Source organism: Euprymna scolopes, chromosome 15 (assembly GCF_053919585.1).
Source record: "Euprymna scolopes isolate OS-2025 chromosome 15, ASM5391958v1, whole genome shotgun sequence".
In the NCBI taxonomy this organism is placed as follows: Eukaryota; Metazoa; Mollusca; class Cephalopoda; order Sepiida; family Sepiolidae; genus Euprymna; species Euprymna scolopes.
The window spans coordinates 39,933,115-39,952,663 of record NC_136496.1 but is presented as its reverse complement, the minus strand read 5'-3'; positions in this window follow the sequence as shown (position 1 = coordinate 39,952,663).

Genomic DNA, 19,549 nt, shown 5'->3' with positions numbered 1-19,549 from the left:
GTCTAAAAGTTCAGAGCTAAGGGTGCTGGAGGAAATGATGGCAAATATGTTTAAAAGAGTGCAGATTATATTGAAATGAGTTAAATACTAGTAAACATATGAATTGAATGACCAATGATATCTATCTATCTATCCATCTATCTATCTATTTCTCTCTCTCTCTCTCTATATATATATATATATATATATATATATATATATATATATTTATATATATATATATATATATATATATATATAAAGAGATATAGAGAAAATAAGGGAGGGAGTGTGTGAACGTATAAAAGAGTGAGATAACATACTGACAATACTCAAGGCAAATCCTTGCGACGATATTATTTTCTAGCAAGAAGATGTATCACGAACAGACGTTTCTTTAGTTGTTTACAAAATTATTTTTTCAAGCATATTTCAATATTCAATAAAAAATTTTAGTCAATAGATATAGTTTATTACTGTGATAAGGTTTTGGTAAATATAGATTTTAGGGCTTTTCAGGCTAATTTTTAATTATTAAAGTTTATTCTAAAAGTGAACATTGAGAAATTATTTAGTACTAATTAATAAATCTCGTTATAGATTATCTAATCAAAAATGATGATAATCATACTCGATATAAATAAAGTAAATGCAGTTAAAGTAAGTATTAAAGTTATGGTTTAAATAGCTGATACAAATCACATGTAAATTGTTATAGGTCTTTGACTAGTAACCCTTAGTAAACCTTATAGGTTTTTAACTAGTAAACCTTATAGGTCTTTGACTAGTAAACCTTATAGGTCTTTGACTAGTAAATCTTAGTTCTTTTCATTAAATACAGTTGAATACTGTTTTTAAATATAAAAATATTTTTAAAGATGAATGTATGCTAATAAAATGATTAAACAAATTTTTTTGTTTAAATTATTATTTAAAACTATTTTTGATATTAAATAAAATATATAGAAAACAAAAGATTTAAAACCTCCAATTCCATATTAATAAAAGTTTTTAACCTTTTGGGAAAATCTGGTTGATTATGTTATTGAATATATTTTCATGTTTAGTTTTCAATTTTATCTATGAATCTTCTTTATGCTTATTAATTTTATTTTATTGTTATTTATTTCCATCATCGTCTAAATAAAACGTTAATATTTTTTATTAGTTATGTACAGATTTTTTAACTGGCATTTTATAATTATCCCTTTTAACAAAATCGATTATTTTGTTAGCGACTATTAATTATGCTTGTTTTCCGTAACTTTTAAATTTGAAATTATAAAAGTAATATTTCCATTTATGTAAGTATATGTTTTATTCATCAACCTAAAAAAAAATTCTCAATATAGTTTATTGATTATTGCCTATTTTGATAAGACACCTAAGTAAATTATAGGTATTTTTCAAAAAGTTTACGGAGCTTTACGTGAATAAGTAAAACCCACTTTCCTCACTAGGATAGTAGCTGATGCATCCAACATATAAATATTAATATTTCCTATTATTGCTATCTTATGATCTGAAAAGCTTAATGGATGCAAAATCTAAAAAGCAGACACACACACACACACACACACATATATATATATATACATATATATATATATATATATGTAGAGAGAGAGATAGACAGACAGACGGACAGAAAGGGTGAGAAAGAAATAGGGCGGAAGAGAGAGAGAGAGAGAGAGAGAGGCAGATAGACAAGTATATAGATATTCCTGGTTCTTTTCCTATGTACAAGCGACCAGAAAAGTAATATTACTGTTTCAAATTTTTAGCAATGCATAAATGAATGGCATTGGAGTTTAGCATAAATATATATATATATATATATATATATATATATATATATGTGTGTGTATATATGTGTGTGTGTGTGTGCGTGTGTGTGTTTTAATCACATTTCTATCAGATGAAGACTGGACAAGCACATTTCAATCAAATGAAGACATACCCTCATATGTTTATTGGTAGAGATATTTAGACGATGTCACGTTAAAATAATCTCCAAATAGATAATAATATGATAGCGTGCTTCTATAGAAAAAAAAGTTAAACGTATTTATCCGATCATTATATGTAAAAAGTTTCAATTATTAAATTATTTCCCTCTGATAGGTTCGTATGAGTAGTCGTTGATGGGCAGAAATCAGAAGCTCTCGGTATTAGTGCTAAGGTCCCTCAGGGGTCCATCCTGGGCCCAACTCTCTTCCCGATCTATATTAATGATCTTTCAAATCACATCCTTACATCATTTGACACTACCATCCATAGTAGCACATCAAAGACCGTAAACGACCAAGTTCCCTCTGATTCTCTCTCCTCTTATCTTGGTACAATGCAGAAAAAGGTGTCTGCTTACTTTTAACACATCTAAAACCAAGCTTCTATCTTTACATTATTAGCGCTCTGATGCCCATTTGGCAACAATTGAAAAGAATGGCTCTCGTCTTTAGGGGGCTTCATGTTTTGACAAGCTTCTGGACTTGACTTTTACTCCCGATCTGAAATGGAACATACATCAGATCTGTTTCCAAGGTCGCTGGGAAAATGGTAGGATGTTTCTACGGCTCCAGTAGATATCCACTCCTGGCGTAATTATCTACCTATATAAGAGCTAATGATGGAGTACTGTTGCCACATCTGTGCTGGAGCTGCTAGAAGCGGCTTATCCTGCTTTGATAGATTTCAAAATAGATTTCGTAGCTTAGTGGAGGATGGCCTTTTCTCTTCTCTGTAACCTCTTTCTCAAAGAAGAGACGTTGCGAGCCTGTTTCTGCTTTGTCTTTGTCATTATTTCCATGGCAGGTGCTCCTCTGAGCTTCAATCTATAGTCCCTCGCCGCCAAACATTCACGAAAAACACTCGTCTAGTCAGAACCACTACCAATAGTTTCTCACACTCTTTATATGTGCCTAAATCTAAATGTAGATTCCATGAGCTGAGCTTCTTTCTTAGAACTGCACGCCTGTGGACCTCTCTTCCGTTGACCTGCTTTCCTGCTGACTACAATATCATTGTTATCAAGACCAAGATAAACAAGTTCTTGATGACCCGTCCTCCTATGCAATCCAACTTACAAAAGTTCCACTACTTATGTTTACTACGCTATAACCACATTGACTAATGTATAACCATTAACCCTTATCCTCGAGTGGCCTCCGGGTCTTGATAAGTGGTGATTTCTGTGCAAAAAAGAATTACATAATTTATATCTTTAACTTTGTGTAATTTTTGCTTTTAATTTATTAAAAATATTACTTTTTGAAATTGCTTGAAGTGATATCGATGAAAGTTGTAGGCCGAGGAAAAATTCATTCAATCGTCAAATTCTTCGCGACGAAAAATGAAAATAAAATGTAATTTCTAAAATTCATGCACACGCCTAAATCTGTTGTTTAGTATTGAAAATTTTTAGCTAGATTACAAATATTAGTGATGGCATAGATGTTTTATTATTATACTAGCGGGGGTACCCGGCGTTGCCCGAGTGTTTGTTTCCGGGACGGGGGGGAGTTTTAAAAAATGTTATGGTAGGTAAGTAGAAAGTATCAAACCCGGAGTCATGAGTAAAAGTAGGAAAATGAAGTGTGAAAAAAAAACAACAAAAAAACATCTGCAACGTTAACAGTTCGGCCACCAAGAAAAGTCCATTCCAGTTGTTTAGGAAAAAAAAAAAAAACGACTACGGTAGGTCGGCGCGAACGTGAAAATATAATGTGAATTGTCCAGCACGCTAACCACTACGCCACAGAGCACTGCAGCTCAGTTTAGTGATTTTAAATAACTTCACATGAAAGAACTACGAAGCCAAACCGGTGTTCTCTTCTCAACTGTTCCTTGTGAACGATCCCAAAACGGTGTTAAGTGGTGACAGGGGGAGGAGGAATTTATTAGAGAGAAAATATTTTACCACTTCCATTGATCTTAACCGATTTTGGCCGTGACTTCTCAGCAGAAAAAGTATAGAAATCTAAGATTATCGAGGAATTTGAGCCTATAACACACCTCAGATATTGTTCTGCCGTTTGTGCATATTATATTTGCATGAAATATCTTGATTTTTAATCCTATTAATGTAAAAATCAGACGGGAAAAATGAGTTCATTTTATTTATATAGAAGAAAGATATCAAAATGTATGAGCTATGTTTGAGATTATACATCAGCATAAAAATAATATAATAATAAGAGTAAATAAATAACATATAAAATAAAATAAAAGATGAAGTTAAAAGCAATTCCAATTTATTCGATTCGCGTTTTTTTTATGAAAGGTAGATATAAACAAACTGTAATATGAAACGATATTCATTTAGTTCTTCGTTCTTCACTTACATTTATTTAGACAATGAACGCACTTTGTTCTTGTTGTGACCTGCAAGGGTCACTAAAAGCTCGAACACGGATATGGGTTGAAAAGTTAAAATATTGTGTAACAACATAGCATTCTCAAAGAGTAACAGTCGTAGCACGTACAACCAAGATGGCGTACTACAAATTACACATACCACACCGGGAGTCATATGCCTCAGTCTATTTTACAGTTCAGAAACCCCATCTTTTGTGCTTAGGTGAGTCCCCACAACAACCTCCTCCCAAACCTTTTTGCTCCGTAAAAATCTTTTCCGCATTGCGTCGTTAATCAGTGGCCGGTGAATTTTATTTCCTCTCGACCGTCGCTATTCTGGTTGGTGTTAGTCGTGATCAAACGTGTATGAAATAGCGTTGATCAGCTCTTCCTCTACGTGTAATGTGTATCCAGTGTCATCTGAGTGACGTTTTATTTTGTTTTGGCGGTGCTTGACGAGTGTATCTTGTATCCTGTATGATATGTTCGATATTGACAATATTTTCTAATTTGATTTAAGCTTTGCGTTTATTAGCAATATTATTCATTTGTTTCTGAATAATGTCACGAGTTTCGTTTGCATTTAAGCAAAACTTTTTTATGCAACTCTATTTGTAAAGCTTTTATTTTCTGCTAATTTTTTAATTGTTGTTTTATTATTTCATGACGTATTTTCGACTTATATGCATTAGTCTGCTTAATGTATTTTATGATTTGCAGTATGCAATTCATTTTAAAACTATTTGGTTGATTTTGTTTGTTTGTTTTTGTTTGTTTGTTTTTGTTTTTTGTTTGTTTGTTTGTTTTGCATGATTTCAAGGGATTTTTGTACGGCACATTTACGTTTCTTTAACGTTCAACTACTTACATATTTTCTGATTAAAAATATTGGCTGATTAATTCAAAAGTTTAATTTTTTGTATCCAATTCCAACCAAATTAATTTGAAAATTTCTTAAGAACGAAGGTTTTCAACTTTTTAATAGTCCTGTTCGAATTCACCGGTACATATAATTCTTCAAGAAAATTAATCTTGTTTCCGTACCGTTGCTTTATTGTTTAATACAAGTCGGTAAGTTAAGTTTCTTTTATGTATGTTAATTCGAAATCGATAGGTCTGATCCAGTAACCACTTAAACGGTTTTGTTAAATACTTTGACAATTACGTATTTGCGTAAATTATTTTAAGATTTTCGCTGGATTTCGTCGATCTGATTATTTTTTATTTGCCTCGAATTTTACAATGCAATATTTTTGTGACCAAGTTTACCACAATTTTGACAATTTTTATTTCGAAACACGAAGGATTTTTCCTAATGCAGTTAGTTGCATCAATAACATGGTCTTGGTGCATTTTTTCCTTTCTGACTAGTTTGTTCCTATTTAAATGTGAGTAGTCATTTCTCCTTTTCTTATGAAAATAATTCTTTGTTTTATATTATAAGTTGTGCGTATTACTTGCCTGCCGTATGCTATGTCCGAATCTTCTATATCGAATCGCGTCTTACATCCATTGGCAATCCTCTGAAAGTTTTTACAGAGTACACTTTGGAGTTTTTCTAATACTCTCCATCTAATCTCAACATTTTTGCCAACATTAGTTCTTGCGCAAAAATGAGATTTGAAATAATCTGCTGATAATACTGCTAATCTAGAGTCATTACAGCGCTTGTTTACGACTGACGCGAACGTACAACTATTTCCTCGTTCCGCATAGTTAAATTAAAACATCGCTATCTTTTATGACACATTATGTATGTATGCACACATATTCGGAGTGAACCGTTTAGAAAGTAATTTTTCTTGCAAAAACAACCTGTTTTCTACTCTCTGCTGTCTTTAACAGTTTTTACTGCCTTTCTTCAGGTTTTTGCCCCTTTTCAGCTTACTGTTGTTTTTGCTTTGCCTTTCTATTCACGTTGGTTCTGTTATTGCAACATCCCCAAAATTGTTTCTTTAAAGTCTTCCATATTTAAATGTTTCCCAAGAGTGAAATTTATTTACCTGAGAAAAAAACTGTAATAAATATTTATTTTCCATCTATGTTGAATGAATTTATGTTTTCTTTTCGTAGGATATAAAAACTTTTTATTGAAAAGAAAACCGGTTTATTCTCTTTAGTTTTAAATTCAATATCTTCAAATACAGTTTTAAAAACGTTTTTCTTGCTTAACAAAGCAGTTTTTAGGTGTTTGTTGGAAAAGCTTCTGTTATATTCCGTAATCCGATAGTTTTGGTGTGTATATATCGGTATATTTTTATCCCTTTTCTTTTCTTTTTTTCCGTTAGTTGAAACTTTATTGGTGGTCTTCTTTTCAATTTCAGTTCTTGTATCTATTTAGTGAATTCTAGTGTTTGTCGCCAAGTTGCTATGGAACACTGGGATGTTCTGAATTTCAATTCACGGTATGAATTCTCGAATTCTTGTTCGTCATGATGCTGTGCGTGTCATCGTTGTAAATTAGAATTTCTTGTCGCTAAGTTGTTGTGGCCGGGAAGGGGCACTAAGGAATAGCACAAACACAAACATAGGTTGGAAAGGTAGAATAAGATTATAGAAAGGGCGACAGTCGTAACACGTACCGCAAAAATTGTGATACGTGGTACGAATGTTGTCGAAGTACACAGATAACAGCGAGAGTCGTACTTCTCTGTTTATTCCTACAGTACGAAGAATTAATTTGTGTGTATTGATGAGTCATCACAACATGTATTCAGATTGTTGATTTTTTGTATAAAATTTACGATTCTTACATGAAAATAGATTTTAATATATTTTTTTTAATTTCAGATTCTTTTCAAAAGAAACCTTATCCTGAAATGTATATTTGAATTTTTATTAATATCACGTTTTTGACCAGTCATTATTGCACAATCTCCATCTTTCTGAACATAGCGTAGTTTTTCTTTTAAAATCATTGCAAATATGTCTACTTGAATTTGAAATAAAATATGTGTTGGGAAGAAAAGTTGAGAAATCGTCTAAACTTGAATTCGTTATGAAGGAAACAATAAAATTGAATTTCAGCAATGCATGCACATATGTAAGAATAGTGTGAGTATTGACATTTTAAGAACAGGACTACAAAATATTAATCATGTAACACATTTTTTTATTTTACTAAATCCAAATGTGTATAGTGTTGGAAATTGCAATGAAGATTTTAATATAAAGTTTATTTTTATAAATGATATAAAATGTTTTAAAAAGTTGTGAAGCGAGCAAGCGCTTCTCTGAAATAAGCCTTTCGTGGACATCGTGGAAAAGCGAACATACATACACACATACATTTTCGCTTTTATATATATAGAGATATTTGAAATGCAGTAACTTAAAGTTATAACTAAAGTTCCTTTACTAAATGTTATATATATATGCATATATATACATATATATACATATACACACACACGCGCACACACACACACACACACACACACACACACACACACATATATATATTTATATATATATGGGGAGAGAGAGAAAGAAAGAGAAACTGACGGTGTATCCCTTAAAATTAGAGGCATAACTCAAAGTTTCACTCGTACAAATAAGAAATCTATATGCGGTATAATTTACATACTATACACGTAAGCGTTTATTAAGTTGCCAGATTTAATATACTATCGAAACATTTTATTAAAAAGAAAACAGTAACCGATAATTATCGTATAAGTTATATATAATGTATATATGTAGTTCTTAGTTTGTGTACTTCCTTTATATAAAAAGTGTTTTAATCTTTGAATGAAACACAATGTTTATAAGCAAAAATACAACACAATTATTTTTAAAATAAAAAAAAGATATTTATTTCTTTAAAACTAATATTGGACGTGATACATCTTCCTCAACATATTTTTCTTTTCGATGCCATGATGCAAAAGAGATATTTCTTTTTGTGATATATATATATATATATATATATATATACTAGCTGTACCCTGCCACGCGTTGCAGTGGCTCAATTTGGTGTAATGGAAAAATTTAATAAAAGAGAAAATGAATGTTTCTTATATTAGTACAGCAATCCACTGCAAAACGTGAAAAAGAAGGCGAAACTGAAAAAAATGGTACTCTTGCAGAATTTGATCTGGATCCTCGGGAGTTTCTGTCAATCATTCATGTTTTGGACTTGACCAACAATCAGTGGATGAAGCCGAACGTAGCAAAAATGTTGAAACGCTAAATGCTTTTTTTTTTGTTGTTGTTTTAAAAAATGTGATTTAGTAATTAATATTTGGTTGATGATGGGGGGGAGGGGGGGTTACCATACACAGATTCGAAAAAGTCGTCCAAAAACAAATAAATGAAAGCAAAGGTAAGGTAATTTACGTTTCTACCTAATCGGATAATTGTTTAGTGTTTTTATGTAATGTAAAATGTTTAATTGGCTCAAAAAACAGAAATGGTCGCGAATTCTGTTGAATACGTTAAGTTTGGGAAAGTAAGTTGAAAACTAAAAACTATACAAAACAGTGTCTGAAACTCACCGAACATATGTTACCATGACATAGGCTGGCATAATGGATAGTTTTCTGACAGTATTTTGTATAGTTTTTTTAGTTTTAACTCACTTTCTCTAACTTAAAGTAATCAACAGTGTCCACCACCATTTGTAGCTTTCAAATACACCAATAAACACTGTTTTTCGAGCCGACTAAACGTTACATTAAATGAAAAGGGTTTATATTACTAAACACAGATACAAAGAAGTTGTCAAAAAATAAATATATAACAAATAAATGTTATCAAAGGCAAGAAAAGTAAGTGTTCTGCCTAACTGGATAAGATTTTAGTGTTTTTATGTAATGTATAATCGGTTCAAAAACATTCAATGTTTATCGGTATATCTGAAAGATACAAATGGCGGCAGACTGTATCGAACACGTTAAGTTTGGGGAAATTTTGGGAAAATGAGTTTAAACTAAAAATACTGTTAGGAACTCACTCAATATATGTTACCATGATGTAGGCTGGCATATAATCGGTGGTTTTAAACTTTTGCTCGATACAGGTGACGACTTTTAAAAATCCCTTTTAGTGATTACCTGGTTTGAGGATCTTTGTACAACTAAACGGCAAATCTGCTCAAAAAAATCCGGTATTATTTTACTTTAAGGCCCGTTTCACGTTCATATATAACGAAATATTTTATTGTAGATGTCGGTGTGCTAAAAACGAATCTGCAAACCGTTTACGTAGCAAAAAAAAAAGTTTTCATGACATTCATGAAACTACTTTTTCGAAAAGTGGGTGATAACTTTTCAATGTAAATTTAACTTAGAATGAGCACCCACTTTCTGGCCACCTGAGAGAGGGGCATTTTTCTGTTTCTTGGCTAAAAAGTTTTTTGTTTGATTTCTTTTGCATGGTAATAACCCTGAACTCTGGGACTATTTTCCATTTAACAGCCGTAGCCTTCGTTTACGCTATGCGTAAGCATAAACGAAAGCTGTTTAGCCAATAAACATGGGAAAAATTCCCCCTCTCTCAGGTGGCTAGAAAGTGGGTGCTCATTTTAAGTTAAATTTACATGGAAAAGTGATCGCCACTTTTTCGAAAAAGTAATTTCTTCATATCATAAAAACTATTTTTTTGCGACGGAAACGGTTTGCAGATTCGTTTTTAGCACACCAAAATCTACAAAAAAAATTTTGTTATTTACGAACGTGAGACGCACAGCCCTTAATGGAAAATTATATCAAAAATCCGGGGGAAAATAGTGTTTCTGTGTGTTTCTTGGCTAAAAAGTCTTTGTGTTTGATTTCTTTTGCATGGTATTAACCCCTGAACTCTGGGACTATTTTCCATTTCACAGACGTAGCCTTTGTTTATGCTATGCGTGAGCATAAACTAAATCTGTTAAATATGCATTCGCGTGCCTTGTCAAAAAAACGTTTAGGCCAATAAACACGAAAATAAATGCCCCTTCCTCAGGTGGCCAGAAAGTGGGTGCTCATTTTAAGTTAAATTTAGATGGAAAAGTGATCACCCTCTTTTCGGAAAAAAAAATTTCTTCAGATCATGAAAACTATTTTGATACTCCTTGGGCGTTGAGTTCCATGGCGACCCGCAGAATTATTTAATGGTCGTTCCCTTAGTACCCCCCTAGTCAAGTCTAACGCATGCGCACGTAACATTTTTTATTTATTTACTTACGTGGTTGAGTTTCTATACTGATAGGTTTTTTGAAATTTTTTCACTGGATTATTATTGATTGAACACTAACCAGATTATGAAAAAAAAATTGAAAAGAAAAAAAATCATTTCAACATTTGAAAGGGATACTCACTTTTTAGTTACCACGTTCTGGTAAATCGGTCACTTTTTATTTATTTTTTTTTTTTTTCTAAATACGGAAGTGTTTTCTGGAGATATAAAATGGTCGCATGTTGACGAAGCAATGTATCGGGAGGCGTACGGGATGAAAAATTATTGGTAAATTTTTAGATTAGGTCCACCTCAATTTTCTTTTAAATGACGACTTGAAACGGTTTTCGACTATGCTGAATACGAAAATCGCATCGAAATTTTGCAGAAATAATAGTTATCAAGATATAAAAAGTTGTATTATGCATTGCAATCTTTGGCGGCCATCTTTTTTACGTGTGTGTATTTGTTTATGGCGCGTGTGCACGTAAAAAGATGGCCGCCGAAGAATACAATGCATAATACAACTATTTATTTCCGCAAAATTTCAATACAATTTGCGTGTTCAGCATACTCGGAAACCTATAAATGTCGTCATTGAAAGGAAAATTGTGGAGGTGGACCTAATCTAAAAAAATGCCAAATTATTAAACATTTCTCCAGCATGTTAGTGAAATTTATAATACTTTAAAAAAATTAAAAAGAAACAAAACAAAAGTTTTGAAAAAAAACTCACCTTTCACAAAAACAATTTAAAAAAAAAAACACAAACTGACTAAATAAGTAAAAAAAAAATAATTAAAAATCTCGAAACTTTATTTTCATGAAAACAATAAAAAAAGTCCTGTTCTCTCTATTTTTTTCTTTGAGAAACAAATATATTTCTGACTTACAAATGCGGTAGAGACTCATTATTTTTACTTTCTATGGTTTTGATATACCGCGTTTTTATTGCTTACAAAATGGATGACTGATTTATCAGAACGTTGTAACTAAAAAGTGAGCACCACTTTCAAATGTCGAAATAATGATTTCTTTTTTACATTTTTTTTAATAATCTGTTTAATTAGTGTCCAATCAATAATAATCCAGTGAAAAAAAATTCCAAAAACCTATAAGTATAGAAATTAAGCATGGGATTAATGGTTGTACAACAACGTCGCCTTTTGCACTTTTACAAACATTTTTTAAAAAAAGTAACTAAGCCATTTATTGATAATTTGTCACGTGTACAAACATTTATTTATTTACGTAGGCTTAACTCCTTTCATGAATAAGAAAAGTTTTACTCTTTAAGAATAATAAATGGAAAAAGTTACTGAACATTTATAAAAGGACTTCTTTTCATGAAGGCCAGATGAATAGTTGGCCGAAAATTCGTGAAACAACAACTAATAAAGAGGAGAATAATAGTCCGCAATAAATAAAAATGGTGCTAATGCAGAGAGCGATCCGCGCTATTTTTTAAATCATATTTCCACGCTTAAATAACGTTTTACGATATGTTTTTTTTATTTATTCAATTGTAAGGTTAAAGTACAGAATAGGTACAAAACATCCTTACCTCCCCATGTTAAGAATGACTTTTTAAATAATAACATTATTTCAGCACGGATCACTCTCTGCATGAGTAATCTTATATAGAAAAACAAAAAAACTCAAAAGCAAGCAACAAACTTTTTTTTGGCCTTATATAATAAAGAAAAGATGTGTAAATTAAAAAATTTGGAAGATAAACAAATGAAATATGTTTTTTTTTTGTTTTTTGTTACTTATCGAGTTAACAGAAAATGAAACCTTTCGTCAATTCGTGGCTGTGAAATGAATCGAACCGGAAGTTCAGTTTTATCAACAGAACAGATTCGCAGAAACGATTAAATAAATATATTTATTTTATTTAATATTTTAATTTTAATTAGGTAAATTTATTTTAATAACATAAAAACATACCTCGACTCTAAAAATGGGTTGTCTGAAAATTTCAAATAAATTGGTAACGTATAAACATGGTTTTATTTGTTTAGAACGAACCAACTTTACATATATATATATATATATATATATATGTGCGTTCGTGTATATATATATATATATATATATATATATATATATATATATATATATATATATATATATATATATATATTGGGTATCTTTAGTCGAAAAAACATATAGGAGAAGGCTTTATTTTTGAATAACAAAACATTCAATCTCCTGCATAATAACATTACTTCAGAAATTTCCCTATGGACGAAAGCATAGTAGGTTTGCAACAACATATGCCACATATAAATTCAATACATCTAGCCTAATAGCCAATATCTTATGTAGTTTTTGAACACCACTATAGAACTATTCAGTCGTTGCATCCTACGAGCAATACCATCACATCGCAACATCTTTAAAGGAACATTGCTATCAGTTGTCACCGGAACCAATTTTATATTGTCCAAAGATGGTGTGATTACACCGATCGTAACTGGCCTATAGATTCATAGACATAAAATAATCATTCCGATTTACGATCCGTAAATACTAACGGCTGCCTCGACAAATTCCGACTATTCTTATTTGCCGGGCTCTGAAAATTCTTATATTTCGGAATTCTATTCTTCATTTTATAAACAGATGATTAATAAAAAATAAAAATATGGCATCATTAAGAAAAATATTATTTATGCAGCGGATACAAAAAGAATACATCTCCAGTTGTTATAACAATTGCAAAAAATAAATAACTAAATGTAAATAAATAATACAAAATGCAACCTCTCTGGAGAAAAATAACTATAAAGTGATGTTTAGAAGATTTTTACGTGCATGCGTGTGTTTGTGTGCATGTGTTTTGTTCAGCGTGCGTTTGAAAACAAAAGCACAACTTTTGTTGTTAACTACTTTGCAAAAAAATTAAATGTAAATAAACAATAGAAACTGAAAATTTTCCTGACAAAATTAAATACGATATTCATTAAATTTATAGTATATTTATATTTCTTTATTGCCTTTCTATTTTTGCCCCGTTAGTTTATCAACATATTCGTTGCTGTCTGAATCGTGCATGCGTGTGTTTCTGTGCGCTTCAGCGTGTGGTTGAAAACGAAACCCAAAATTTTGTTGTTAAATACTTTGCAAAATATACTAAAGGTAAATAAACAATACAGTCTGCAACTTTTCCTGAAAAAAGTTTATATATATATATATATATATATATATATAATCAGTAAATATAAATATTTTTTTTATCTATTGTCTTTCTAATTTTTCCGTTTGTTTTCGGGTCAAATTACACACGATGTTAATTGTACAGATCGGGCGGTAACAAATTGTGCTTCTTCGATATTTTAGCGAAATCAGACAGCCGAAAAGTTGATGTTTACAATTATAACCAATTATATTTTTTGTCAATTACAACAATAACCAATGTTATCTGTCTAATTGTCACGTCAGAATCAGTTAAGTCTTCCATGATTCAACAAAACAAATGATCTGTTTGTGCTGTTTGGTTTGTCACGTGATATTTGCGTAAAGCCATGGGAAATAGCTTCAATTTTTAATTCCATTCGAAAACGGTTTCCTTTAATTATCAATTTAGACCTTATCGTCTTGCGTGCATTTTGGATATTTTCATTACTGTGACATGGCAATTCATTAAATACTGATGGTTTCACCTTAACACTAATATTTCTAATAGTACAGTACCGAACAAACCACAAAGTTATATTTGAAAGCAATATCCACAGGTATTGAAACATAAACATAAGAAACATACGTATTGCCTTTTTTGTTTTTTGTTTTGAGCCACAGCAACGCGTGATCGGGTACAGCTGTTGTTCATAATGTTAAGGCTGACATTCTCCACGAACGACAGGGCGTATTATGAAAATGAATAAATAAAAAAATATTTTTTCGTTAGTGCGCCCGCCTAGGCTTGAACCCTATGGTGTAATATTGATATGAACTAATTTGTCGTTATATTAATAATCAATATATATATATGTATATATGCATTTATATGTGCGCGTGTGTGTATGTGTGTGAGTATGTGTGTGATATATATGTGTGTGTGAGATATATATATGTGAGTGTGATATATATGTGTGTGATATATGTGCGTGATATATATATATATATATATATATATGTGTGTATGTGTGTAAGGTAATCAAAAATACTCTATGTCTATTTAAAAATAAATGCTTTACGGTATGTGTAACTTATATCAAGTAGTAAAAGTAATGGCATGTATTGGTCTCCAGTTACATTTTGGTATTGGTCTCCAGTTACATTTTGACCCATTGATAGAAGTTCATAATGAACCACGTGACGATGTTATATTTAGGGCTTATTTTAAGAGTGATTCTTAGAGAGGGATGTTGTTGGTGAGATTGTTCGTTTTATAAAGAGATTCATATATATAAAAATGTTCATACTTAGAAGTGTAGATATGAGATGTAGAGTCCACATTGTAGATATGAGATGTGTATGTCAAGACATTTTATAACACAGATATATAGACATATAATAACAATTTTCACTTTACATTTTGGTAGAATTACAACACAAAGACGACGTTTATAAACACACATGATGCGTTTATTTCTTCTCACGACCGGCCGTGGTTTTCTGAGTCAAGAATTCAAAGCTTCACATTCTAAGTTTCAAAAGTGACCGTCTCGCTTCTAGACGTTCGAATGTCCATGTTTGGACTGTCGTCTGTCGTCCTCAGACTCTCTCTCTCTCTCTCTCTCTCTCTCCAGCTTCTCCTTTTCTTAACTCTAAAATTTTTTAACTATATCGAGAACTTCCCATTTTCCATGACGTCATACACATGTTAAAACATGTGTCTTCTTTCACGCGTTCTGGACATGCGTGTCCAAAACTTTTTCCTTTGTTTACAAAAGGAATTTTAACCTGTATTCCCAGTAACCTATATTTCCACTATGTTAAAAACATGTTTATTAAATTATTCTATAGTTGCATTCCTCAATTGGATTTTTCATAACAAAATTGACAACACACATTCTTTTCTTGAAACTATTTTATCTCTAAGCTAAACAATCGTTTGTTTTATATTCCATTTTCTAATTCTCTCTCGTAATCTATTTCTAAACCTAATTTACGAGGTTCGAATTTCGTCTATTCTATTTCCTTTTCATTTTAACTAAATCTCTCTATTTTTATACTTACATGAAAAGGGGACAGCTCTTATCATGTAACATCCCTCCCTTCCATAGTTCACAAAAAATGTATGCATTTTTAAATTTAGTACATTTTTTTCTACATTCACACAACCACCCGTCTAGGAAAGATCAGGGTAAAAAATCTCTTTCAGTCAGCCCTCCTCGGCCGACTTCACAATTATCATATTTTTATAAGATCAGAACCTTTCTGATCTTCTTGGCATTTACTTTTTGGGTGTAGGGTTTTTACCTATGATTCACATAAGTTACTTTCCGGCCACCCTTGTGCCGCAGACTAGAGGTTTCCACCTCCCTCGAAATGGACGACTCCCTTCGTCCCAAAAGTGTCCTGATCGTCTCTTTCCGCATGGTTAGTCTTATCAATATGGATTTGTTTTTTATTATATAACTATCTTATACGGGGCATACCAAAGCTCATATCCAATCTTCTTGGTTGGCTTTAACTATCAAGATATACATTTTTTTCTCTCATACGGATTCACTCGGATTTCCTTGCATGGATTCTTGAAACTTTGACGAGGATTTAGAAATATCACCCCTAACTAACTAACACCCTTTGCGCTACAACACCTTAATTGCGCACTAAATTCTATCTAATTGCCCGATTTTCTGTGATTTTTCTTTTCTCTCACCAAAGCCTCCAAGATCCAGCAGATATATCCCGCATTCATGCGTCTCTAAAAAACAATACAAGGTTATATCTTACTTACGCAATATACAGCATATTTTTGCCTGTCTCTTACTTCATTAAGCTATATGTGATTGCCTCGGGACTACCTATCATCTGTTTACTGGTCCCCTTGAGAATTTTCGTATTCTTTCCAACGCCTGTTTATTAATTAAGCCAAGACATACAACTTGCTTGGAGTTGTTACGTGCAACCAGCTTATTTTAAGCACTTAATTAACCAGGTTCCCAAATTTTTCGAATAGGGGCACATCTTGTGCTTATTAATCCCTACCAAGTCACTTTTCTTGGAAAAAAATTATAGGATCTCTAAAAAGCAAAAAACAAAAAAACAAATGCTAAAAAAAACAACATCTTTCTTACGGCTTATCACATCTAAAAATTCTCTAAATACCCGTTTACGTAATTTGAATTCTTGTCCCCCTTCTAAAATTCTAACTGAATCTGTAAGCCAACCATGCGTCTTAACTAGTTTTATTTTCTTCTAGACTGTTTAAATCTAATGTATATTGACTGATAACTTTGAATTCTTGCTGTGAAAACAATAACATTTACATTACAATATGGTTCAACATCAACACATTTTCAAAAGAAAATACCTTAATACATTTTAAACATTTTGCAACAAAACAGAAAAAAAAAAATAAAAATTCGTTATATTATACATTTCAAAAGTCCGTTAACACAAATCAAAAAATTGTCCCTTTTTCAAAGACCAGAACAATTAAAACACACTAAAAAGCCGGAAATTATTCATATTTTGATTTTCATTTCTGCATCCTTCTTTTTTGCTATAGTGTATTTTATTTTATTCATTTATTTAATTATTCATTCTTCCTTTTAATACTCGAGAATTTTAAATGTACTTTCGACTTTTGACACTAAATTGTTATTTATTATGATTGACAGATTCTCTAAACAATTCAGACATTAACACACATTTTTATGAATGACAACTATCCTATTTTCTATTTGTGTGCATGCGTATTCGAAACATATCATCCGAATACAACAATTCTCTGTTTTTTTTATTTTATTTATAGATGAAATATTCGTGGGTTGTTTTTTTTTAACTGACCGTATCTCTTTTATCATTCATTACGGCATATCGGCCTTTTTTTCTTTTTTTAAATATTTTCTTTAAAACTTTAGTTTTCTGTGTGCATGTGTGTTCAAATTTTTTTTCTTTTTGTTCGCATCTCTGTGATCGTGTGATGTTTTTTTTTTCGTGGTATCATTTATTTATTTTATTTTTAATTATCTTGGACGCTTTTAAAACGTTGTGTTTTTTTCCGTGGTAACCGAAGTATTTTCTTTTTTTTTTTAACCCACCCTTGCTGGGTGGTCTGGTCGCTACGGCTCTAAATTCGGTATTGCATCGTTGATGCAAACTGATCAACGGGCACCAATTAGCTTTTGTCATATTTAGGTGTCTTATTAAAAGAGTTTTATTAAAAGAGAGTTTGTTGTATCTTAGGGAGAGGTGTTGTAAGAGAGATTGTTCGTGTTATAAAGAAGGCTGTTGTTTCTGTTATGAAGATTTATATATATTAAAATGTTTATTACTTAGATGTGTTGAAGCTCTTAGAGTGAAGAGATAGTGTTGAGACATTGTGTAGACAGTCTTAGTGTTCATATTGTGTATGACAGATGGGTATGTAAAGACACTCTGAAACCACATGATATACAGAAGACATATAATGACAATTTTCACTTTACATTTTGGTAGAATTACAACACAAAGACGACGTTTATAAAATCACATGATGGGTTTATTTCTTCTCACGACCGGCCGTGGTTTTCTGAGTCAAGAATTCAAAGCTTCACATTCTAAGTTTCAAAAGTGACCGTCTCGCTTCTAGACGTTCGAATGTCCATGTCTGGACTGTCGTCTGTCGTCCTCAGACTCTCTCTCTCTCTCTCTCTCCAGCTTCTCCTTTTCTTAACTCTAAAATTTTCTAACTATATCGAGAACTTCCCATTTTCCATGACGTCATACACATGTTAAAACATGTGTCTTCTTTCACGTGTTCTGGACATGCGTGTCCAAAACTTTTTCCTTTGTTTACAAAAGGAATTTTAACCTATATTCCCAGTAACCTATATTTCCACTATGTTAAAAACATGTTTATTAAATTATTCTATAGTTGCATTCCTCAATTGGATTTTTCATAACAAAATTGACAACACACATTCTTTTCTTGAAACTATTTTATCTCTAAGCTTAACAATCCATTTTCTAATTCTCTCTCGTAATCTATTTCTAAACCTAATTTACGAGGTTCGAATTTCGTCTATTCTATTTCCTTTTCATTTTAACTAAATCTCTCTATTTTTATACTTACATGAAAAGGGGACAGCCCTTATCATGTAACAACGACCTGTTTACAAATCATAATCTTGTATGAGTTCAAGGACGAGTATGAGATACGACAGAGAGCCATCTAGGAAGATCATGTCTGGAACGCTTGGAAGTTTCGTACAAACCCACTTTTTCATCACTGATAAGTATTACAATTCGATGGCAAGAAAGCAGCGATACGCAAGCTGCCACCTTTTTCTTTTCTTTTTCTTGTCGAGCTTCATCAGCGATTGCGGAGCCATAGTTTCTCAGTTTGCACGTCTTATAAAGGTTATCAAGATTACGTTAGTTTCACTTTTAATGTATCGTCGAAAAATAATTTGTTGTATAATTTACAGAATTTTAATCCAACATATATATATATATATATATATATATATATATATATATATATATATATACATATATGTATATATTACTGTTTCATCTGCTTAGTTACATATGTTTCGATTACCGGATCGTTTTAACGATCCGATAATTTCACCAGACTTTTTATTTTTTTTTTCTGTAAAGTCTGATGAAATTATCGGATCGTTAAAATGATTAGGTAATCTAAACATATGTAACTAAGCAGATAAAACTTTAATAAATAAATAAATAAATAAATATATATATATATATATATATATATATATATATATATATCTATATATATATATTTGATCAGCAATAGTATTTAACATTCTCTTCAGGATTTTATCAATTACCATTTTGTTATATATATATATATATATATATATATATATATATGTATATATATAAGTACTTAATTTACTCACATAAAATTAATATACGAAAGTATAGATTT